Raw genomic sequence first — 25,602 nt, 5'->3', positions numbered from 1 at the left:
GTTTTATACCATGGCCAGTTTTGTTGTATTTTGACATTGTTTCCTTTGCTTTAGCCTTCACAAGGCAGTTGGGGATTGCATTTGGCGTGGCAGCCATTGTGAGTTTCATCTGATAACACTATGCTCTCAGCGGCCACAGTGCTACCTCAAGGATGGCAGAAATAGACAAATTTAAGCCTTAAATTCTGGGGAGAACATGCAAGGAATGCACATTGCATTAGGATGGGTGCTACATCATAGGGTCAAAATTCAAACCATCATCCAGGTCAAGTTGCCATTTTCTAGCTGATGTCTTTAGCTAGTTAATAATTTAAAAAAGTTAAAGTAAGGTGTCCAAGGAAATGTATGGATAATGTAAATTAAAACATGCTGGAAGAGCTAGGATGGCAGTGCTTATTCTGGCGTAACATTCCGTACTGCACACCTCTAGCAATTGTGACTTTTCCAAGTATGATATCATTGTCTTGGTGGGGTATAGTATAAAAAAGGAGATGAAGAGGTGATATATAAAAAATGAAAAAGAAATGTAAGTCAGTTATAAAAAATACATTTAAAAAGTAAGAAACTGGCTTTGAGGGGTTGGCCATGCATGGGCATGATTAATTAACCTTGGAGGCTGGTGGGTCAAAGTCTAATGACTTGAAGGAGTCTCCCCTCCTTCATCTTCCACTCTCTCCTACACACCTTCTTCATCTTTTCCCAGTTAGGGGTCACCACAGTGGATCACCTGTCTGTTCATGATTGACAGAAGAGTCTTACAGTGTCAAGTTGCCAGCCTGGCACCCAACCTTCCACAGAAGGCACACACATGCATGCACTCATGCCTAGGGAAAATTCAGAGTGTCCAATCCACCTACAGCATGTCTTTGGGAGGAAATTGGAGCACCTGGAGGAAACCCACATGACCACAGGGAGGACATGCAGACTCCACAAAGAAGGCACCCCAGCCAAGGATCAAACTGGAGAACCTCTTGCTGAGAGGTGGCAACACTAACCGCTGCACCACCGTGGCTCCCCTTCCAACACACCTTCAACAAACCCATTAAAAAAGAAGACATGAGAAATAACATAGAGGAGTCCTATTTCAATAAAAGATGCAGGATGAATGAATGAATATTAAATGATGGAGGGTGTTTAGTGATGTGAATGGCATGTACACTGACTGGAAAGTTGCTGCTAATTGGAGCTATTGTTCACTCTGTTCAGCATGGCTGGTTCAGGAAATTGCATTACTAAACCTGAATCCTGTATGAGTTGAGCCCTGGAGCTGTTTGCCATGCTGGTGCAGACCAGAGAAAAGGTGTGTGTGTGTGTGTGTGTGGGTGTGGGTGTGTGTGTGTGTGTGTGTGTGTGTGTGTGGGTGTGGGTGTGGGGGGGGCTGCACTTTTTTAGAAAGTGTATATTAAATTCATACATATACACATATATATACTTTTAAGTATATTTTTATTTATTCTTTTGGTGTAAAAAGATTCTAGAATGTTTTATAGTTGTTGTTGTTGTGTCTTTCAGCTTTTCCCGGTTAGGGGTCGCCACAGCGGAACTCTGGTCCGCTAATGATTGGCAGTTGATTTTTACATGCCGAATTACCAGCCCTGATGCACATCCTTCAACGAAGGTATGCCCATTCACACATGTCTCCACGCAGAAGACGCTCTAGCTGAGAGTCGAACCGATCAAGGTCTTACTGTGAGGTGACAATGCTACTGCAGCACCACCACCTAGAATGTTTTATAGTATAACTATATATTCTTTGTAGTCTTTTGTTCAAATTCAGTATGGATGGCAGGCTTTGGTGTTACGGTAGAGATAAAAAGTGTACACACCCCTGTTAAAATGCCAAGTTTTTGTGATATAAAAAATTAGACCACAATAAATAATTTTAAAACTTTTTCCACCTTTAATGTGACCTATAACATGTGCAATTCAATTAAGAAACAAACAAATCTGTTAGGGGAATAAATATAAAAAATAGAACAATGTACAATAAGCTGGTTACATAAGTGTGCACACCCTTAAACTAATACTTTGTTGAAGGACCTTTTGATTTAATTACAGCATTCAGTCTTTTTGGGTAGGAGTCTTTCAGCATGGCACATCTTGACTTGGCAATATTTGCCCACTCTTCCTTGCAAAAGTGCTCCAAATCTGTCAGATTGCGAGGGCATCTCTTGTGCACAGCCTTCTTCAGGTCACCCCACAGATTTTCTATTGGATTTAGGTCTGGGCTCTGGCTGGGCCATTCCAAAACTTTTATTTTCTTCTGGTGAAGCCATTCTGTTGTTGCTTTGGATGTATGCTTGGGGTCATTGTCGTGTTGAAAGGTGAATTTCCTCTTCATCTTTATCTTTCTAGCAGATGCCCAAAGGTTTTGGGCCAAAAGTGACTGGTAATTGGAACTGTTCATAATTCCCTCCACCTTAACTAAAGCCCCAGTTCCAGCTGAAGAAAAGCAACCCCAAAGCACGATACTGCCACCACCATGCTTCACCATGGGGATGGTGCTGTTTTGGTGATGTAAAGTGTTGTTTTTGCGCCAAACATACCTTTTGGAATTATGGCCAAAAAGTTAAATCTTGGTCTCATCAGACTATAGCACATTTTCCCACATGCTTTTGGGAGACTTGATGTATTGTTTTGCAAATTTTAGCTGGGCCTGGATGTTTTTCTGTGTAAGAAAAGGCTTCTATCTTGCTGTGTTGCAAGTCTCTGTGTTTGCCCATACCTTACTTGGATAGAAGGAAGTTTCTCTGTTCACTGTGAGAGAGGGAGCTTTGAGCAGCCTATCTGTCACTGGAGGAGTATTTTCAGCCCAGAAATTAGTAGTTTATTGGCCATTTTGGGCTAATTTCTATCTCTTTCATTTCCCTGGTATAAGACCCTCATTTGCAAGGTTTTGCACGCTGGGCAGTGCCGGTTTACTAGGGTATAACTATTCCCAGCTCCACAAAGTCTACTCTTCAAATTTTCCCTTGGAACTAAACAAACTTTCAACTTAAGCACTCAAATCATTCATTTCTCATCCCGGCACATGCCCAAAACTCATAGCAAGCACCAATAAACCATAGCACTAGACCCCCCTATACTGTAAAGGAGAACACGGTTCTCTATTCGACCTTACCAGCCAATCAGTAAATCAGTTCACTGTACCTATCCAGGCATGTCCAAAGGGCAGTTTCAGGTGTACTCTCCAGTCCAGCTGGTGAATCTGGGCATTTTCAGGCAATGTTACAATTGCCTCATGTACACAGATAACCCTCTCCTCCTTCCACCAAACACTAATACATGAGAGATGCAATTATACAGCCAAACTGGAGGCTAAGCTTTCTCAACCCAAGACTGGACCAGGCAATCAAGAGGAGAAGGGAATTACTTGCATCACGCCACCAGTCTCACATAGACCTATGAAACCAGCACTGGCAAAAAACACACATAAATACACAAAAACATACTCGGAGGCTCTAAATAAAAATCTGCAAAAGCAACAGAGACCTCCAAAGCAGACATCCAAGCAACCTCCACCCCCCAACACAAACCATGAAACACATACTTCACAAAACCAGTGTACCACACAATCACAGCTCTTACATACCCAACACACTAGTAATAGGTGACTCTATAGTCAGGCACACTGATGTCCCACTCACTAGGCTGAACAAGGAGAAGGTTACTGTTAGTTGCCTGTCAGGTGCCAGGATCCGCCACATAACACAAGCACTCAGGTCACTCCAGAACAAGTACAAATATGACTCTCTCACTGTCTATGTTGGTGTGAATGACCTGAGCTGTACCTCCCTGGACTACATGAAAAGAGACATGGAGTAGCTCTCTGATCACATAGCCCAGGCCGGTATGACCCTGACCCTGAGTGGCATCCTGCCCTCACCAAGAATGATACCACATTATAGAGAAAAAATTATCAGTTGCAACAATTGGCTAAGCTTCTGGTGTCATTCAAAGGGGATCCAGTGTCTGTCAGTCTTGGATGACATGCTCGACAAGCCACGCTGCTTTGCTAGAGACAGCTTGCACCTGTCATCCTTGGACTTTCGAATACTGGCCAAGGCTCTTGCCGCCCCATAGTGCCTTTTTTAGGCAATGCTCAAAAGACAAACCCACCGCCGTAAATAGCACAAGTAACAAAAAACTGAGGGTAATGCTGTTCAATGCCAGAAGTCTAAACCTCAAAATGCACACACTCGAGGCACTCCTCAGTATGGAGAAAATCGATATATGAGCAGTAACAGAAACCTGGTTTAAGGGTCCAGAGAGCATCCCAGCACTACAAGGCTACAACTCATACCATACATTTCGGCCACAAAACCCGGACCAAAATACAAAAGTTGAGGGAGTATCCATATTCATCAAGAATGCCCACACCTCCAGGTTAGTGGCACAGCACAATGCTTCAGAGATCATCCACGTGCAACTAACAACAGGCAAAACTGCTATTCAAATTATAGCTTGCTACAGATCACCCACCATGTCCCAGGACCTCCCACTCCACATTCCTGGAAACAATGGGAAACATAAAGATCCTACCAAACACCCTGATATTGGGTGATTTCAATTACCCAAACATTAACTGGGAGAACTACTCAAGTACGAACTCCCTTGCCCAACATTTCCTAGAATTTATAAACTCAAATGCCCTGGATCAACTGGTCAATACCCCCACCAGAGGTGACAACATATTGGACCTGGTCATCACCAACATGGGCGACTGGTGTTCCACACTGGAGTTCAACCCCTCTCTGGTTAGATCTGACCATAAACTAATCACTCTGGATATCCACATTCTGCCACCACCCCCGGTCAAAGAAACCACCGTGAAAAACTTTTCAAAAGCAAATTTCACGTTACTCAAGACCGAGGTAGGAAGTTTCAAAGCCCCCATGCTAAAGGACAATGCTGTCCAAGCTGCAAAATCCTTTACTAATGGACTCCAAAGATAACTACAGGGCATTTTTTAGCTATGTCAAGAATCTAAGTGGTAATTCTCAGATCTGCTAGGAGTTAGTGCAGAATGGCACAAAATACACTGAACCAAGCAATATAGCCAACATCCTGGCAGACAGGTTCAGTGCAAACTTCACCCCCCCCCCCCAAAAGGGCCCATAACTATACCAGAAGAATGTAGTGCCCCTGAAATCACAGACACTCAGGTTAAAACAGCCTTCTCCAAAGCCAAAAACACAGCATCAATGGGACTGGACGCTGTCCCAGGCTGCGTCCTACACGAGCTCAAAGATGAACTAACCCCTCACCTAAACACACTGTTTACACTCAGCTTCTCCACAGTCTACGTGCCCACAGAGTGGTGCACAGCAATGGTTATTCCGCTCCACAAAGGTGGAGCCACAACGGACCCCGGGAACTATCACTCTATAAGCCTGACTAGCTTGTTCTGCAAAGCTATATAATGCATCATCATGGATCTCATTAACAGAGACATTGGAAACCTCCATACACTGGACCATACCCAGTTCGGCTTTGTTAAGAGCAGATCATGCCTCCTAAACCTGGTGGACTTCTTTAAGACAGTTACCAAGGCTATAGATGAGGGAAAGGTGGTCCACACAGCCTACCTAGACCTCGCAAAGGCCTTCAACACCATTCCCCACTCAGGTATTATAGACAAGCTCACCAGCCTGTACATAAACTCCTACATCACGAGATGGGTTGCCAACTGGCTCATGGACAGAACCCACATGCTAAGAGTTGCAGGAGCTAGGTCTGACTCTAAACTGGTTACAAGTGGCATTCCCCAGGGCTCAGTCCTAGGACCCCTCCTGTTTGGCATATACTTCTCAGAGGTACAGACAAGCACAGGAGGACTATGGCTGACCAAGTTCACAGACGACTGCAAACTAGGGGCTATAAATGACACTCTGGCTGACACAGACATCCTCCAAAAGGGTTTCACTGAGACAGATACCTGGTGTCAAAACCATGGCCTCAAGCTAAATGCCAAAAAGTGCATAGTCATCCCCTTTGGAAAAAACAAAGCACACTCACCTGGGAAAGGCTGGTGCAGGTTTACTAGCTATGACCCCTTCCACCCAGACTATAAGGTAGTTGTCCCTGCCATCAACCACTCTTTATCAGCTACTATAAGGCCCTTACCAAAGGGTGTCCAATCCTACTGTGTAGTGTTGCTATTAATCCAAATGGTAGTTTTGACCTAGCAAGGCTATTGGAGTGGCCTGTACACAGTCACTAAATACAGGTGCAAGTACTCTGAGAGCTAAATATGTCTCACAAATATCAGCCACAAAGATAGGTTTAAATATTTTTAATAATAAATAATAAAAGAACAAGACAATACTCAGAAAGCAAACACAGTTACTTCAGAGTTCCGAATCACAGGAAATATTTTAAAACAACTTTGCAATACAGTCTCAAATAAATACAGAAAACATCTAAACTAATCTTTACTATATTCCTAACTATATCTAAAAGAAATTACTGTACCTTAGTTACTTACTATTAGCAAAGCAATTGGAGATGACGAGTGGATGTTTCCAGGTCAAAGACAAAATACAAAATGCAAAGTCTCTCTCTGAGAGAGTTCCTAAATTAATATCAAGCATTGCTGTTGAGTCAGCGTGGATGATACCACTCTTTGTCACCTGCCTTCAGTTCCCAGGCTAACAGAAACTTAACAGAATTTGACATTTCTGTGTGAAAAATACATATCTCTCAGATGTTTTCTCAGAATTGGAAGTTGTAAAACAATTAAACACTTTTACATTTTAGACTTAGTAATTACTTCTCTCAAGACAATAGAAAACACTTCTAGCTCTAGGCATCCTGTCTTTTTGCTGCATTGAAACTAACTTTTATAGCACACCGTAAAGCACTTAATTTCTAATTATTTTCTTGAAGTTTTGTAAGTTAATCTTCTATGTTCCAGCAGGGCATGCTGTGGTTACAGTCTTGAAGCTCAGTACATAACACACAGTTCTGAATAAATCATATCAATATTCACAAATGACATAGAATCATTTACAAAATTCCAGATAGCTGGGCTGGCAGTGTCACACTACTTATAACTTGCTTAGTGATATTCTGCAATTTAGTATAGTGTTCACTGAAGATGGGAATGGGATATTTTTTCAAGCAATATACACAGTCTTTGAATGAGAAGATAAACATCCTAGGGAAGAGCAACTGGTGGACATAATGTCCTTGCAAGGCATATTGAAATTCACTTGTAGGGCAGTGGCACTGAGCCTAACTTTTACTAGACTAGTACCTGACTTGTCAAAGGATAGTGGAAGAAGCACCACAAGGTGAGAATTTTGAGGCAAATGTGGGTAGATTTGAGTATTATGTTCCTGGATTGCATGTCAATATAAGTAGACAGTTAGGTTTGGAGCACACAGCTGTTTAAGTGGGAAACTGTAAAAGCACAAATAATGGAAAAGAAGGCTCCAGTCAAATAAAATCCAAAAATGTATTTAATATGACCAATACATTGCGTGAGCACTTTCGTTCAAACACAATAACTGAACTTCCTCAGACAGTAAGTTAACATCACATACTTGGTTTTATAGAACTGACTTAATTCAGTTAAACATTTTAGAAACAATCAAACGATTATTCATTTAGCATAAACACTTAAAGTAAATAATTTTTAAAGGAGCAAGTCTACATTTTTTTGTCTTTTATATCAAAACCATATTTTGAACCAATATTATTCATCTTAAAAGTGATTTATATTTAAGAAAATATGACAGGGAACAGTTTTCGTTTAGGCCAGGAAATCCAAAGGCATTTAATTTTAATTGCCATAGTAACTCTCTTATTTCTAAGTCCAAGGCCCATGGTCCCTCCCCAATATTTTTATTAACTTGGTCAATGACCGTATATTTAAAAATGTGGTCCGGACTTTCTTCAATATGCTTAGCTAAGGCATTGTTTAGATTCCTTTTATTAATACTGTATTGATGCTCATAAACACGTTGCTTGATTTGACTTCCCATCTTACCTATATAAAAGGATAAACATTGTTGGCACTGGGCCAAATATACCACTCCAAAGGAATTACAGTTAAAGTTTCCCTTGATCCTAAAAGAGACACTTTGTATTACAAATGTATCTTCTGTCTTAATAAATTTACAATAAGCACAACAGCCACAGGTTTTCATCCCTATAGTATATGTAGACAATGTTAAGGGAAATCAAAGAACGTATTTATAAGCATCAAACAGTATTAATAAAAGGAATGTAAACAATGCCTTAGCTAAGCATATTGAGGAAAAAAGGACACATTTGTAATTCATGGACTTAGAAATAAGGGAGTTACTATGGCAATTAAAATTAAATGCCTTTGGATTTCCTGGCCTAAACAAAAACTGTCCCCTGTCATGTTTTCTTAAATATAAATCACTTTTAAGATGAATAATTCTGGTTTAAATATGGTTTTGATATAAAAGACAAAAATGCAGACTTGTTCCTTTAAAAAGTATTTACTTTAAGTGTTTATGCTAAATTAATAATTATTTGATTGTTTCTAAAATGTTCAATTGAATTAAGTCACTTCTATAAAACCAAGTATGTGATGTTAACTTACTGTCTGAGGAAGCTCAAAGTTATTGTGTTTGAATGAAAGTGCTTACGCAGTGTATTGGTTGCATTAAAATGTTTTTGGATTTTATTTGACTGGAGCTTTCATTTCCATTATTTGTGCTTTTGAAGTTTTTCTTGTGTTTTTTGGAGGTAAAGGGAAACTGTGTTTTACTAGATAATCAGTCAGCATAGTTGCTCTCAACAGGAGGAAACCCAAATCAAACAAGGTCCAGAAACTATTAAGGCAGTTGATAATACAGAACTTTAGAAATAATATGTCCTTTTATGATGGCTGTTACCTACCTGGTCAATTTGATGTAACTGCTGACAGACACTTTTATTTACAGCTATATAGGTTTCTCTTCTTGAGTCCTAAAGTAGATTTACTGCAAGCAGCGATATCAGAAGAGGTATAAAAGATTGTAAAGTGCAAGTCTGGAAGCTGGTAGGGAAGACTTGGAACTTAAGTACATAGATGTTATCCAACAAGAAATGCAAGACAATGAGTCACTTTGTAAGTATTCTACCTGTAGGAGAGTAACAGCTACACCTTGGGCTGGTTCTAAGATATTTAACCTCAAGATGGCAGGAGGGGAACACAGACATATCATGGTGTATTTAACAGTGCTGAACAAGAAGTGGCATGGGAAAGCTGAATAATCCCACTTTATGAAATGAGCCCTCCCTCCTGCACAGCTCTCGAACTAATGAATAATTCCACCTCATGAACTGAGCCTTCCCTCCTACACAGCTCTCGAAGTAATGAATCATCCCACCTCATGAATTGAGCCCTCCCTCCTACACAGCTCTTGAACTAATGAATAATCCCACCTCATGAACTGAACTCTCTGTCCTACACAGCTCTCGAACCAATGAATAATCCCACCTCATGAACCGAGCCCCCCCTCCTACACAGCTCTCAAACCAATGAATAATCCCATCTCATGAACCGAGCCCTCACTCCTACACAGCTCTCGAACCAATCTATTGAATAAATTGAACATACATGTTTCAGAGAAGTGTGTGAATAGGAAGGTGTTGCTGACAGTGTCAATAACATTAGAGATGTCAAGGAATAATACATTATTTTCTTTTCAAACCCACACCAAAAGTACAATGATAAGAAGACAGGTAGTTTAAGTATGCCCAATGTGAAAATAAGCCAGTCATCAGAAAGATTTTGATGATTGTTTAAGTGCTGCATAGTTTGAACATGGATACAGTTTTTAGATGCTTTGGAATGAATAAACATATGGCATTAGGGCTATAGTTATACCCACATGGTCAACATTATGTAAATGGGTAAAACTGATAATTTTCTATAGCCTAAGATCAATGTTTTGTTTTATTTTGTTAGAATGCAATAGGATAAACTATTGCATGAAAACGTTTGCAAATTCATGGATGGAGTGTGTCAGCAGAGGTTGGATCACATTAAAGTTTACATAGAAGTCCTTGGAAATGGAAACTCAAAAAGACTTAAACTACAGAGGAGCTAATTTGGGAAATATAAGATCAAAAGGTAAAATGGTATCAAAATGATGAGTGATAAACAGCTCTGCTGACATAGAGGGATAAAGCCCTGACTATGACCTGGGTGACCCAAGTCTGATCAGTGGCTTAAGCACCTGACAGGGCTGTTAGCATAGGATGGGCATGCCCATCTGCAGGAGGGAGGGGAGGCAAAGCTGGCTGTGCAGTGCCATAGTCTCTGGGTAGAGGTGATAGCATTGCAAATGCCCAACCTGGTGGTGGTCATTAATCTCACTTGGTTATCTCCTGATAACAGTCTTCAACACAGATATAAGGAAGCATGCACTTATGTGGGGGAAGGTACTGTGGGCCTGTATATTCATATGGGTTGCATATCTTCATCTAGGTGTATGGTAGACTATTCCAAATGGATGGCGCAGTGGTGCAGTGGTAGGGTTGTCATCTCACAGCAAAAGGTTCTCTGGTTTGATTGTCGGCTGGAGTGTCTTCTATGCGAAGTCTGCATGTCCTCCCTGCATTTGTGTGGGTTTCCTCTGGGTTCTCCAGTTTCCTTCCACATTACATGGTGTCTGGAGCGTTTCTCCTGGAACCTCCACTGAAAATCTGGAGCGTTTCTCCTGGGACCTCCACTGAAAATTGGCTTTGTTCCAAGTCAGACTTTAACAAATGTTAAATAAATAAAAAATAAATAAAATGTCCTCAATGTCAGGAAGCTGGTGAGGGTGTAAAGCATCACCATGCCTGCCTGAATTATGACCTCCTCCTACCTCTCAACCTCTTAGCACAAGATATCTGGACAATGCCATAAATAACAGGGACAAAGGCCCATAAATAGGGGCACATTTTAAATATTACTCTTACAAATTTAGAAAGCTGATAGAATAACATGAATTTTCTGAAGGGTATCAAGTTGAAACCCAAATGACTGTCACTATTTTCCGACTTTAGTCTTTATTGATTTGCCAGAAAAAACACAATTTTACAAAAAAGTGGACTAAAAATATAAGCAAAAATCTGGACATTCTGCAAAAATCTGTACAATTGAGAGGTATGGGCCTCCTCCAAACAGCTGTTGTTCTGATTCCAGGTGAAATTCACAGGTAAAGGAATGAACCAGCTGTGTCCATTTGGAAGGGTATACTTGGTGGCTGTTGCGTGTGAGTAGAAAACACATAGAAAAAAATATTATGGGTGATTCTGTTATCAGTTACTGAAAGGTGTCTTTTGGAGTAAGGTGTTAGAAAGAAATAATTGTAAGGTTAAAGACAAGTGGTAAAAATTAACAGGTCGACCAGTATTCCCAAAAAAAGCCCAGTTAAGAAGCTGAGTATGAATGAACTGTTTGGCATAATATAAATAATTAATAATAACTAGTTAACATTAATATTTTCTGATTTTTATTTTGCAATTAAATACGCAGGTGGAGTTTTAATGTATATGGAAGTTTTGAAGGCTATATTAATCACCTGGCACTATAGAAAGGTATGGAGCTCACAGATGTTTGCTAGTTTGGATTTTTATGTAGCAATTTCTAGCAAAATGCTAAATAAGTACCAGTTTTGTTACTTTTGAGCTCAAAAGAAATGCAACCATACCAAATCACTGGTGCGCAAGATTCACATGTTTCAGATATGTATCCCTGCCCCAAATCTGGGCATGTCTGTTGACCAGAACCTCTTACTTCAAACGATTTTTCTATACAGTGAAAACTGGGTGAGGTTTCTGCTTCAGATGACCAGTGACCATCACTGTTTTTAAAAATAAAGTACATAACTTTACTCTCAGCACTTCTGAAATGGTACAGTTTCTACCTGTTTTATATTTAATACCCATGACTGAATATACTTTTGTTTTTCAACAGACAAGGTCATGAAATATTCGTGAAATGGGTAAACTGAAAGTAATGTATTATAATTAATATGAGTAATCTGACAAAAGCCCATTTTGCAGAACACTTGGGTAAGCCTTCTGACCACAAGGGGACTTTGACCAATTGCACATAACAAAAATGCAAATTTTTCCGTGGAGAGCAAACACCTGTCATATGACAGGATACCTGATATACCACCTTTTTATATAACAAAATCTGAGCTGCTGATCTGCTTCATCTTGAAGACAAAGATGTAGGAACCCTGAGAAAAATGTTATTTTAAAAAAATCTGGCCTCAGCAGAGGTACATTTGCAGTGACAACCTTTGTTCATGCAACCACATAGGATTATTAGCATTTACCTCCATAAGCAGATGTGAAAGACTTCCTGAAAATCCTGATCTACAGGTCCTGTTAGAATGTCTGAGAGCTTTGGAAAGTCCACAGTACAAGGGTTTTGAGGAGAGTAAGGCATGAAGAGACTTTATTAGATACTTTTATTTTAGAGAAAAGGTAAAAGAACAGTTGTTTTTATTTCATGTTATTGTACAAGTGAAATAGATAGCCACCATTGTCTGGAATTACAGATGACCATCTACCCATATGTTAACTAGGTAGGCCCACTGGATACAAAGTTTGTTTTCAGGGGCAAATTTAGGAGCAATGTCTGGTTAAGTGACTTACTCAAGGTTCCACAGTAGGAAAATGAGAATTAAACCTTGTACTATAGCGTTGTCACCTCACAGTAAGACGTTATCCTGTTCGATTCTCAGCTAGAGTGTCTTCTGTGTGGAGACATGTGTGAATGGGCGTACCTTCGTTGAAGGTTGTGCATCAGGGCTGGCAACTTGGCACATAAACAATCTACTGCCAATCATTAGTGGACCGGAGTTCCGCTGTAGTGACCCCTAACCGAGAAAAGCCGAAAGACACAACAACAACCATAGGAACTATAACTCACAGCCTAACCCCCTACACCAGCTGCCGGACATGATGCTGATGGGCTTTTTAAGCTGTAAATTAAAACACATGTGAAGGGCCCTTTTATTATAGCAAAGGATACCAGTAAACTGGCATTCCTCCAGAACCAGGGCTAACCATGGAGCAAAAGCATTTCTCCATAGCAGGCATTAACCATGTGGTTGACAGTTAAGTAACTGGCTATGCCTGCAGTGTTTTACGGTGATGTTAATGCAGAGGAGGGTTCAAAAAGCATCAGTACAAGTATAGATTGCTTCTTAAATAAAACAAAAAAATTTTTTTATTTTTCTAAATATTTTACTGACAGACACTGCAGAAATGACTTACTCAAGTGTATCCATATTTTATTCACCTGTAACTGAAGGGAACATGATGACACACAAGTGTGGGCTGTTTATTTTTTCTCTTGCACTGTTTTATACAGCATGCCTGTCACTCTGTTTATGCAAGGTAACTTTGGGAAAAAGGGAAAAATGTAGCTCTGTAATAAGTGTAATTGATTTTTCTATTCAGTGAAGTGTCTCTTCATTTGTGACCATAAGTAAAGGTTATTGGGTATTCTTGTATCTGTTTGCTTAGTCTGTGAAACTGAAGTCTTTATTTCTGTGGATTAGATTGCACTTGGGTAAAACTGAATACAAAATCTAATCTATGAAAAATTAAGACTTAATGGCACGTGCATTCCAGTTACAGCAGGGATTCCAATATACCTATATTTTCCTGGAGCCTAATTTAGTTTCCCTGAAAAAGGCTGAGTGGCAACTAAAGCAGGTTATTATTTCTTTCTGCGGTACATCCATTTCCTAATGGTATTATTGTTGGTTTTGTCATTTCCTGTTGGTGTTAAATATTTCACTAGAGCCTGCTATGTTGATTGGTCTAGTAACAGAGAATCCACAGCTCACGGTGGTTGGAATTTGCTGCTTACAGACTGCATGGGAGGTATTAGCTTAGGACAGTAAACTACACATTCCTGGCCTTAGATGACCATTAAAATAACAGTGAGAAGCTGCCATAACTACTGAATGCTATGCCAAAAATACTGCAATGTGCCCTAAATAAATAATGCAAATTGATAAAAAGTAATTTAGTACAGCTTCAGTAGCATGACAGTTCAGGAGTTGAAACACAAGGCAAACCTTGGCATTTGATTTACTAACAAGTTCTGTCATCCCAGTTTTATGTATTCTGATGCCTTTATTATACCAATTTCTATTAACTCGATTCAGAAGATAACCTGACCATTACTATCATGCTGGATAGTACTGAGTCATATGATCATGCCTACATCTTTGTTATTATGACTAAGTATGTTATTATTTAATTAGCACATGATGGATTACCATATCTGCAAGATTCTATTACCAGCGCCAGGATTTTAATAAAGTTCTCTCTCTTTCTCTCTCTCTCTCTGTCTCTCTGTCTCTCTCACACACACACACACACACACACACACACACACACACACACACACACACACACACACACACACACACACACACACACACACACATGCACTAACTCACTTCACTTTTTTAAACAGTATGAGATTGCATTCTGTATTCTTTCAGATAAAATTTTAGTGCCTCATACATTGTCTTTAAATCTAAATGTATACATAGGTATTCATTTTAAGTGTAATGTATGCTGTCACTAGGTTACATCTGCACCATTTTTAACTGCATGCTGTTCATCTTAAAGGGAGTCTTGTAGTTGTGTCTTTCTATTATAAATAAAATGGTACAATCATTTAGTTCTGATAAAGGAAGATGTATTGTTATGTATTTATCTCTATAAATATCTTGATATCTTTAGCCTGACTCAAAAGTCCATATGTATGTTATGTAGTCTGGTTTCCTGTAAACTGTTGTGCAGTGTATGAGGGTCATGCAGTGTATAATATTACTTTTAAGATTTCTTTCACTAATTTGCCGGTTACATTGACTTGTTTGGACTTTTATGAGAGGAACTGAGCTTCATTTTATTGCTAAGACTTTATTTTGTATGATGTGATATGAAAATGGACTGGGAGATGTGTAAACACATAATAAGATCAACCGCTGTTGTACTGAGTAAAGGCAGATCAAAGCAATTTGTCTGAAGAATGTTTAATGTCAGTTGGGTTTTCTCTTTTCTCTAGTATTAGTGACCTGGAAGTAGGTATATATCAGGGATGAGGTGCATAGGGGATTGCCCCTGAGTAAAAAATAGTTCTGAAGTTTGCCAAAAGTTATTTTAGCTTTCTTTCTTTTTTGCCAGTTGGCCTCACATCACATTGAATGAAAGTTCTGGAGAGGGTAAATGATAAAGAACTAGAGTAGTAAAAAGTAAGATGGGAGATGAGCAGCTCGGATTCAGATTGGGATGCAACACAACTGACACAGTATTTGTAGTGAGACAGATAGTTTAGAAGAAACTAGAGATGAGGAAAGAGCCCAAATGAGCATTCCTAGACTTGGAGAAAGCATATGACAAGGTCCTAAGAAAGCTGATTTTGGTAGTACTGCGGTGGTTCAAAGTCCCAGAAACATTGGTCATATTAGTGCAGGCTATATGCAATAACCCAATGACTCAAGTAGGAACAGTGTTCCTTCTCACAGAGGTGTTCCAGAGTGAGAGGGTGTACACCAGAGTTCAGCTCTGAGCCAAGTGCAGTTCATACTGGTGATAGGTTGCATTAGCACACAGGCCAGTGGGGAGAGATCAACAAAGTTACTGTATGCAGATGATATAGCATTACAGGCGGACTGTGAGCAAGAGTTTCAGGAAAGCATAGGGGAATGGAATGCAAAACTCAAGGCACATAGGATGAAATTAGCTCAGATAAGTCAGTGGTAATGTCAGCAAATTGGGGAAATCAGAAGAAATTAAGAACTGAAATAGAAGGGAAGATAGTGGAACAGGTAAATAGCTGCAAGTATCTGGAAGGAGTAGTTGAGGAGAAGGGAAGTCTGAATAAAGAGCTCAAAGCTAGAATCAGAGGGGCTGCAGACAGCTGGTATAGAGTCTCAGGTGTAGTGAATGACAGACAAATGCCAAAGAAGCTGAAAAGTAAGGTGTGCAAGACAGTGGTGCGACCAGTACTACTGTATCGTACATAAACCTGGGCAGTAAAGGCCTAACAGATGAAGAAGCTATAGGTGAAAGAAATTAAGTGCTTGAGAAGGGTGGTAGGATACACACTGTGGGACAGATGAAGAAAAGAAGACAAAAGGGCAGAAGACAAAGGACAAAGAGAACAGATTATGGTGGTTGGGGCACGTACAGAAAAGCAGAAAACAATCTGGTTAAGAAGATTTGGGACAGAAAGGAAGAATGTAAGAGGAAACATGGATGTCCAGCAAAGAAGTGGCTAGATTGTGTGAAAAAAGATATGTGACAGTCAGGCATTAGTGTCAAAGAAGGCAGGAGTGTGGCCGAGAGAGATGGAGACGGTTAGCACGATACTGCGACCCCATGTAGAAAATGGAAAAAAGAAGGATGCTGCTGCTGCTTCTGATGAACTGGCCCTTAATCAAAGACTTATTAATAGATCAAGTCGAAGATGTAAGCACGTGTTACATAATATACACAGGAAAACTAAGGGCATGGGCAATGAAATACACTGATTTAGAAAAGCAAGTAAGATCGATATGACACTTGTGGAAAATGCAATATAGCAATGTGGACTGTGCATGAGGTTCATGCATTATATAAGGTATTTGTGATGTTATATATATTTTAATTTCAGAATAAAAAGTCCTGCTTTTATTTTCAGTAAGTGACATGGAATCCTTTACATCCACCTTAGCTACCAACAGCTCAGACAAATGCAACATTACTTTAAAGTCTCACCCAAACAAAAACGCCTCAAGAGTGAGGCAACCCCCTTATGCTGCATTACAGTGTCAAAAAAAACTGTTGATACTGGTATAGAAGCCACTGCCTTGAAATATTTTTGCACCAACTGCAAATGTGCGACCTATTGAATCACTTACAGTGACACATTTATGAATACTAGGTGTTGCAACAGATTACCTAGACTCATTAACAGTAACTCAAACAGACCCTCATCACTGCACCTGCTTATGTCATATAACATGGTCTGAGGTAAGCACACGATTCAAATATATATCACCAGTGTCATGTTGTCTTATAACTTGATATAAGTTCAACCAGATGAAAACTAGACAGACCTGCAACTTGATGAAACTTTAAAAAAAAAGCATTTCTGTAAGGGAACATGCCTCCTCTACTCGGGCATCTCCAGAATATATATCCACTCCATGATCACAAAGCCATTGAGAAAATGGAACTTAAAAAAGGAAATCATTGTTGGTACATGGAAAAACTACACCAGATGTGATTTCCCATGGAAAACAGTTGCCCCTACACCCTCACAACTTGTGTGCTTAGATATCTATATGTCTGTCTGTCTACCTATCAGTCTCTGTCGATCTATCCCAAATGCACCCATAAAGACTTAAAAAATAAAATGTCATGGGCATTCAGAAGACATGTAACTGAAACACTGGTATGTCATTTAGGGGTCATTTTCATAAATCACATGGGACTCTACAACAGAGGTGAAACGTATTATAAAATGAAAACTCTAGCTTGTACAGGTCTTTCTTACAGTTTTCACAGAATGGCTTGTCATTATGACTTGTTTACCCTTTGATTTGAATGTTGTTTGGGATATTTTGTAGGTACCCTAATGTTTATGGACATCAGGCTTGATTTTAAGCCCCGTGTTTCTGAAGTATAGTCAAATAATTCATTTATGTTATACTGACAAGGCCATAAAAAGCCTGGGACGTGCATCATATCTACAGCTAGTAGGGTTTTGATTTATTAGACTGAATGCCCCCATAAAGGCTTAAAAAGTCAAACGTCATGGGCATTCAGAAGCCATGTAGTCCATTACAAGCTTAGTTAATAGCCTGTATTCAAAAGTTTCCTCCACCCTCAAGGAGGGCAATACAAGATAGACCAGGGGAGAATCTGTGGGTGTCCATCCAATTATCTAGGTTTAACCTGAAGATGAGAGGGGTGGAACTCTGCTTGACATGTAGTGAAAGCTTGTTGCAGTGGTGGGGATACATTGGGATATAAATCTATTTTGCCAACATGTTTTACTTGTCTTCTTCCCATGGGTGAGGATGGTCAGGGTGTTACCTCCTCAGTTCATTGCACTGATGCAAGAACTGCTCATCAGAGAGGGTAATGCCCATTACATCAATCACTGCCCTGGCGAGATGGTGCCAGACATCCACTTTGTACAGCAAGTCCTCACAGATGCAGCATGGCTTCCACTCAGTGCCCAAAGTAAATGTCACACTGGGCATAAATCCACAGATGTGCAGGTTAGTGATCCAGGCAGAGACAGCTACCACCAATGACACTGACAGGATAATTACCATACTCCATGGCATGAGAGATGACACACACGAGCAGCAGCAACGCCTGCATCCAGCTAAGGATTAGAGGGACAGGGAGCAAGCAAGCATTTGAGAGATTTCTAACAATGATGCAATATATTGTGAGGTTTCTACCTACTACATCTGGTATAACTGTTCAAGAAAGTTATTAGAGAAAGATATAACATGAAAATTGATCTATATAAGCTATGAACAAGAAAAGTGTTTGAAATGCCTAAGAGACTAGTCTCAGATGTATCAGCATTAAAACACAACGATTTGAATAAGCCATTTATTTTGCACCCAGAGGCCACCCAGAATGTTATGGGAGTAGTGAACAGAAGTGAAAAGAAAAGTTATCTCCGAGTTAAATGCATTTACAGATGTACAAAAATATACTGTTTTAAATATTAGAGAAATGCATCTCTATACAGCTGATGCAATAAGTAAACTTAAACAACCTGCTATCAGAAACACAACATGGATTTAGGCCCCAACATAGCACCACTACTGGTCTACTACATTTTACCAATATAATAAACTGACATAGAAGGAATGGTCTGCTTGTGTCCACCATGTTGTTAGACTTGTCAAAGGCATTTGATACTGTCTCGCACCAGCAACTGCTTGTTCGACTCTCCTCAATAGGACTTTCACAGTACTCCTTGTTATGGTTCCTCGGTTACCTGTCTGGAAGGCAACAAGCCATTAAATGGCAACAAACCTACTCATCTTTTCAACTATTTACTACAGGTGCGGTGTGGTGCTGCAGTAGTGTTGTCGCCTCACAGTAAGACGCTGACCGGTTCGACTCTCAGCTACAGCGTCTTCTACGTGGAGACATGCATGAATGGGCGTACCTTCCTTGAAGGTTGTGTGTTAGGGCTGGCAACTCAGCACATAAAAATCAACTGCCAATCATTAGCGGACCGGAGTTCTGCTGTGGCGACCCCTAACCGGGAAAAGTCAAAAGACACAACAACAACAACTACAGGTGTCCCTCAGAGCTCTATCTAGGTTTCTATAGTATTTCATACATTTATTAATGACCTCCACACCTCTACTCATCATACAGTTTAGTTCAGAATGCAGGCAACTCAACATTAATATGTGCAGCCGCAACAATAAATCAGCTTCTAGGCATTACCCAAACATCTTTCTCCTCTGTAGAATCCTGACTCAAAGAATCAAACCTTTTACTCAACCCCAAGAAAATTAAATTAATGCTTTTCACCTCAAAAACTTGCCAAAACCAAAAGCAATCTTTTAACATAAAGTCAGCAAATAATACCGTCATTGAAGCTATAATTCATAGTAAACTTCTAGGTGTTATAATAGATGACAGTCTCAAATATGACCACCATATACTGCACACCATTAAATCTATACACCAAAACCTAAGCTCCCTTTATAGTATCAATGGATTCCCTCGAGATACTGCAAGGAAAACTCTAGCCGCCACCTTCTTATTGCCAACTGCCTTATACGCTACTCTACTCTAACAAACATAAATAATACTCAAAGAAAGAAACTTGCATCTTGCTATAATAAAATAGCTAAATTTGCCACCAGCCTCCCTCATAGGACCCATCATTGTCTTAGCTTAAACTGGCATGAACTGTACAACTTAAAAAAAAATTTGGTTTATTGCTTTTAACCACTGTTTTACTTGCCTTACATTTGCCTACGGTGATACACCCTGGTTTCCTCTTTTACATTGTATTGCTTGCTTTGAGCTATCTTTGGTGGTAAGTCTTTTTATAGTCGGAAAGTGAACTGTACAACTAACATACTCACAACTGACTACACCACACAAATGCATTCATCATCTAGAAAAATGCCCTGTACTACAAAACTTATTACTACCCTACTATCTAGCAAGATATATCCATTCTAGTAACGAACTCTTATTACTTAAAAATAAGTCAAATAATGTTGCAGGAGACGTGCTGTACTCCCAATGTGTTGCTAAACTCTGGAACAGAATCTCCATGCAAATAAAACACTGACAAACTCAGTAGTTTTAAACCATTGCTTAAACAACTTCTTAACCAATCCTGGTCCTGCTCATGCTCATCACAGGGTTAAAACTTTTTCACTGTGCAATACTATCCAAATATTCTCCGTAAATATAATATTTTCAACCTCTTACTGAAATGACAAAGCAATTTTTATACATAACTGCTGCCTGTGTAAACCACAAACTCCATGAAACAGCAAACTCAAAAGACAATCAAAAACAAACAAAAAAATGCCACACAGAATGCCACGGTGAAATTAAATTTAATGAGATTTAAGTGCTTTAATTCTACAACATACAGAACTTCATCAGAAACAAAGTTGCCACTTCCTTCTTCCATTACATCTAAGTGACTCCTCCTGGTGCATCTGCAGTTAACTCCTGCTGATGCCTCTAGGCATCAGATATTGCTTATTCATATTTCCATCATTAATTCCAAAACTATGCTATGTACAAGGTTTTAAAAGATTTCATATTAAAGCTTACACAATGGCAAAATCAACTGCATTAATATTTGACCTCTGTCTAGTGCAGGTAAATAGACATTAACTGTTATTTTATTATATTAATTTATATAGATATAATTTTCACATTTTTCTAAGTATCTCAACAACCAAATAACACAAATAGAACTCCTTAGCCTCATATGAAAGCTCTCAACTAGAGTAATAAAACACTGCTGACAGAATGTGTGTAAATTGAGTGGTTGCTGAGATATTATAAGTTGTTTACAAAATATTACAAATGTAGTAGCTACTATGTTTACTGTGACTTATAAAATTTGGTTTAAGATATAGAATCTAAAGAATACTACTACTATGAAAATTGTTTGTGCTGAAGAGTTTGCAGTTTATACTACTTCCATAATCGTTATGGTTCCAGAGATATTAACATTTGTTTGAAATGTGAGGACATGAGCTGATTCTGTGAAAAGGCTTAGGCTCAGCCGAGTTCCTGAGCTCCATTGGAGTGAATGAGATAAAAAAAAACCTTAAAGGTGCCAAACCCTTAAAAAAAGTTTATTATACAACGGCATCGCTGATTGCCAGCGCACGGCATTGTAAACAGTTATACTAAGTTGCTTGCTATAAAGAAACACACAAGAATATAACAATGCATTTCTAACAGCTCATTCATAAAGATGTTCATTCATAAGAACAGTCCAAGAAAATTAAATTAAATATTGAATATATGCATAAAGATCAATAGTTAAAATTACAAATAAATAGTAAAAGTCATATTACTTTTGCATGATAAATTTCAAATAATAGCAGCATTAACGTTTAAAATAAGTTTAATACTAATAGGTTTAATACTAATAACATCATTAATACCTGGGAATACATCTGTGTTAAGTAAAAATTGCCAAAACACTTCTTGTTATTTTAGTAGGAGTTCTCAGTTGCCTCCCCTAACAGATTTATAGATTAGTACTAGGCTAACTGCTCTTTTGGGCTATTTGAAGCCTAGTCAGTTACCCCACATGATAATCAAACCACTGCACCTTGTGTCTTTAAGGTAAGCACCTTAACCATTATATCATCCTTCATAGATACTGGAACTATTTCCAAAATAGCAAAAGCAAACTTCCTGAAATCTTTACAGAAAATGGAATGCATGTACAGGCCATTAACATTGTTGAATTTTTTTATTATGTATATATGCTGATAGATTCCAGTTTTAAGTGGTCCAATAGTTTTGCCCATGTAGAATGCAGGGCAGGATAACCGCTGCCTATAATCCACTAAGTTGCATTTGTGCTTTCTCTTTAGTAAATTCCACCTCTGTAAAATCTTAGAATGTATATGTATAAATGTAACTAGTGTTTTTGTATGAATGTAAACACAAATGTAACTAATGTTTGTGTATAAATGTAATTAGAAATGTAACTATTGTGTGTTTGACTGGAACTTAGGATAATGCAATGTAAGCAAATAGAGCTTTTCTTCTCAGGCCTCCGTTGAAAATGTGCATTACCTAGTTGGACTTTTCCAGTAAACAAAGACAAATAAATAAATAATTTTAAGATTAAAAAAGAAAACTATAAAAATAGTGCATGCATATGAAAATGGTGGACACTCATCTGTAAACAAACTATAAATCCTTGCAAAACACATTCAGAATACTTTTGCACAAGGCACCTCATAGGCCACAGAGGGTGCTTCTTTTTAGAAATATATGATCGGAATGTGTAATAAGGCCAGACAAGGGATGACCCATAGCAAGTTGAGTAGAGCATATTAATTGGAAAAGTAAGAAGCATTTATTCTTTGGATAATAATGCACTTATAAATTAAATTAAACATAAAAGAAATATAAAAGAGTTTCAGAGATGTACTAACACTGATTTAGAAATTCAGCTTCTGAAAACATTGCAGTGAGAGGTAACCATGAACAAAACTTACCATCCTTCAAGGAAGGAACAAGCTATGTTAAGAATGTAATGGCCAAAGCTGAAATTCACAATAAACTAAGAAAAGTAATGCTTCAGAGGATACACACATCACATATATGAAAAAAATGCAAATTGCAAAGAAAGAACAATAAATGTTATGTATTGTCCATGCCTGTTACCTGAGGTGGAATTAGAAGTATAGTTATACCATCTACGATTCATACCATAATAATTATGCTGAAAAAGAGCTGCTAAATTACATACTGCAGTCATCCTAATAACAAAGCCACAGTGGTACAGTGGTAGCATTGTCACCTCACAGCAAGAGGTTCTCTCATTCGATTCTCAGCTGGAGTGCCTTCTGTGTGGAGTCTGCATGTCATCTCCACAGTCGAGTGGCATTCGAAAGACATGCGTGAATGGGCATGCCTTCGTTGAAGGTTGGGCATTAGGCTGGCACCTTGGCACTGTAAAAATCTACTGCCAATCATTAGCGGACCGGAGTTCTGCTGTGGTGACCCCTAACCAGGAAAAGCCAGTAGAAGAAGTCATCCTATGAACAAACTGCTTCTTCTTTGATGCAGTCAATTGCTTTGTTTTATTTCAGATAGACCAATGGGTAGATTATTATTATTATTATTATTATTATTATTATTAATTTTACTATTTGAAGAGCTTTACATCGATTCTGAAAAAAAACCCAGAAAAGGGGGGGGGTGTTACATATGGGATATATATCTTTAAGTGGAAATGTCATGCAGTACATATTTCTTCTAGAGACTTCAGTCTGAATACAGATCTCATGGATCATCATTCACTTTCCCTTCCACTTCAGAAATTACAGTGTGAATATGTGAAGTTTTCTGCAGTTGGCTTGGTCCTACTCTTTTCATACAGATGTCAGCATGTATTTTTTCAGTGTAACATATTTAAAGTTCAGCTTGATGAACAGTCATTTCTCTGAGTATTGATCTGTATTTTGCACATCTTGTTACATATAATAAACAGTCCACCATAAGTGATTGTGCACGTAGCATTTTGTACATTTTTAGCAACAGTGCAGTTCATGGTGTGGCATATTCCTTTCTGTGGATTATTCTTTAAGAATTATGCATAGCAGTATTTGTGCAACAAAACAGACCTGGGGATTCAATAAACTCTGTGTTGGGTTTGCACTAAGCCTACATGGAGCTTACGTGTTTGCAGGATGGGCAGCCAGAGCTAATTATATATGCATGCTGTGCATTGCACTTGCACAAATATACTTAGTTTTATGGCTAGTAATAGTGTTGCGAGCCAGAAAATCACGTTAAGCAGCACAAGCACCTGCAGATATACAGGCGTGTTTATTGGTTACCAGGGCTTAACATAAAGCAACGAATAAAGTTATAACATATTAGAGTAATGATTAGTCAGTGCGGACTACTGTGAAAACATGTTTTAGGCATACAGAATAAATGTTTTGGTGGTGATCATGAAGGGTACATAGACTGAATTATATATAATTATTCTGGGGAAGTGTGTGTATTGAAAAGGACACGCAGATGAATTGTAGGATTGAACTCAGGGGAAGAGGACAGGTAAAAGATAGTAATATACAGCAGATGAGGGTATGTCAACATACATACACCACAAAGAAAAGACAGTTGTAGCATGAACAGTGATCACATATGTACATGCTGCTGATTACACCTCCTGTGTGGGTGTAGTCATATCATCACACAGTTATTGTATTATGTGACTCTCATTCAAGGACACATATCAGTGTATAAGAATCTTTGTGATATAAACATCCTGACATGAATAATGGACAGGACATTTATCAAGGTTGGTATATACAATAGAGAGTAGGTGCATATTGTGAAGCTGTGCAAAATGAATTGCCTGAATATGAATGTTATGTCAGCATAGTTCTCAGCCATGTGGGACAGATAGGAAGAGGCTAATGGAAAACAGTACACAGAAGCATGTGCAATCATGGACAATATCAGCATAATACCACCATTAATCCTATGTCTTTGACCTACTCTCTGGCGCAAGCTTATCTATTGCCTATTCTCTTTTACGCTGCACCTGTACTCACTAATCTACAAACTGACCTCATGGCCAAACTTGAATCCACCTTCAATAAAAAGTGTTGGATTTGATGCAAATCTTCCTTACTGCTCCCACCACTGCATTGCCTTACAATGCCTTATTCTTGTGTCTATGGCCAGAAGCTCAAAGGCAACTCTTAATTCCACAACTCTACCAAACGCACTCTATTCTATCTAATCCCTACCTCTGCCCTGCTCTAGCCACCCTAATCTCTCCCTCTACTCCTAAACATTGCTTCTGTAGTGCAGACCAACATCTCCTGGAATGTCTGTAAGCCCACGAAATAAATCAGTAGACTTCTGTATAGTCATTCAGTTGTATCACCTGGAATAAACTTCCCCCAAACCTAAGAGCTACCACTACCAATTTCGCTTTCAAAAAAAAAAATGCTAAAAGATTACATGTGCATATCGTGGTCTTGCTCATGCCCGACTCCAGCCTGACCTCTCTCCTCCTTCTCTTCTCTTTCTTCCTTTATCTCTGTTAATACTATGTTACAATAACTATGTCCTAATATCTTTTCTTTTTTCCTACAGATAATCTACCTAAATATATAAAAACTGCTTATTGTCAAATGTTATTTCAATCCTGTTGTTAATTGCCACTTGTTAACTGCACTCCTACTCTCTGTTGTGTACATAACTATTTAAGTTTTTGTTTCGAAGTCTGTTAACAGAATTCATTATTGTTTCTAATTGTTACACTCTATATTTGTATTTTTTTTTATGTATTAGATCTTTTCTCCTCTGCTGAAACAGGGATTCTTGCCCAGT

This window comes from Protopterus annectens, chromosome 1.part2, assembly GCF_019279795.1.
Source record: "Protopterus annectens isolate FY-2018-M chromosome 1.part2, PAN1.0, whole genome shotgun sequence".
Classification (NCBI taxonomy): domain Eukaryota; kingdom Metazoa; phylum Chordata; order Ceratodontiformes; family Protopteridae; genus Protopterus; species Protopterus annectens.
The sequence above is the reverse complement of the archived record's forward strand: the minus strand, read 5'-3'. Positions refer to the sequence as shown.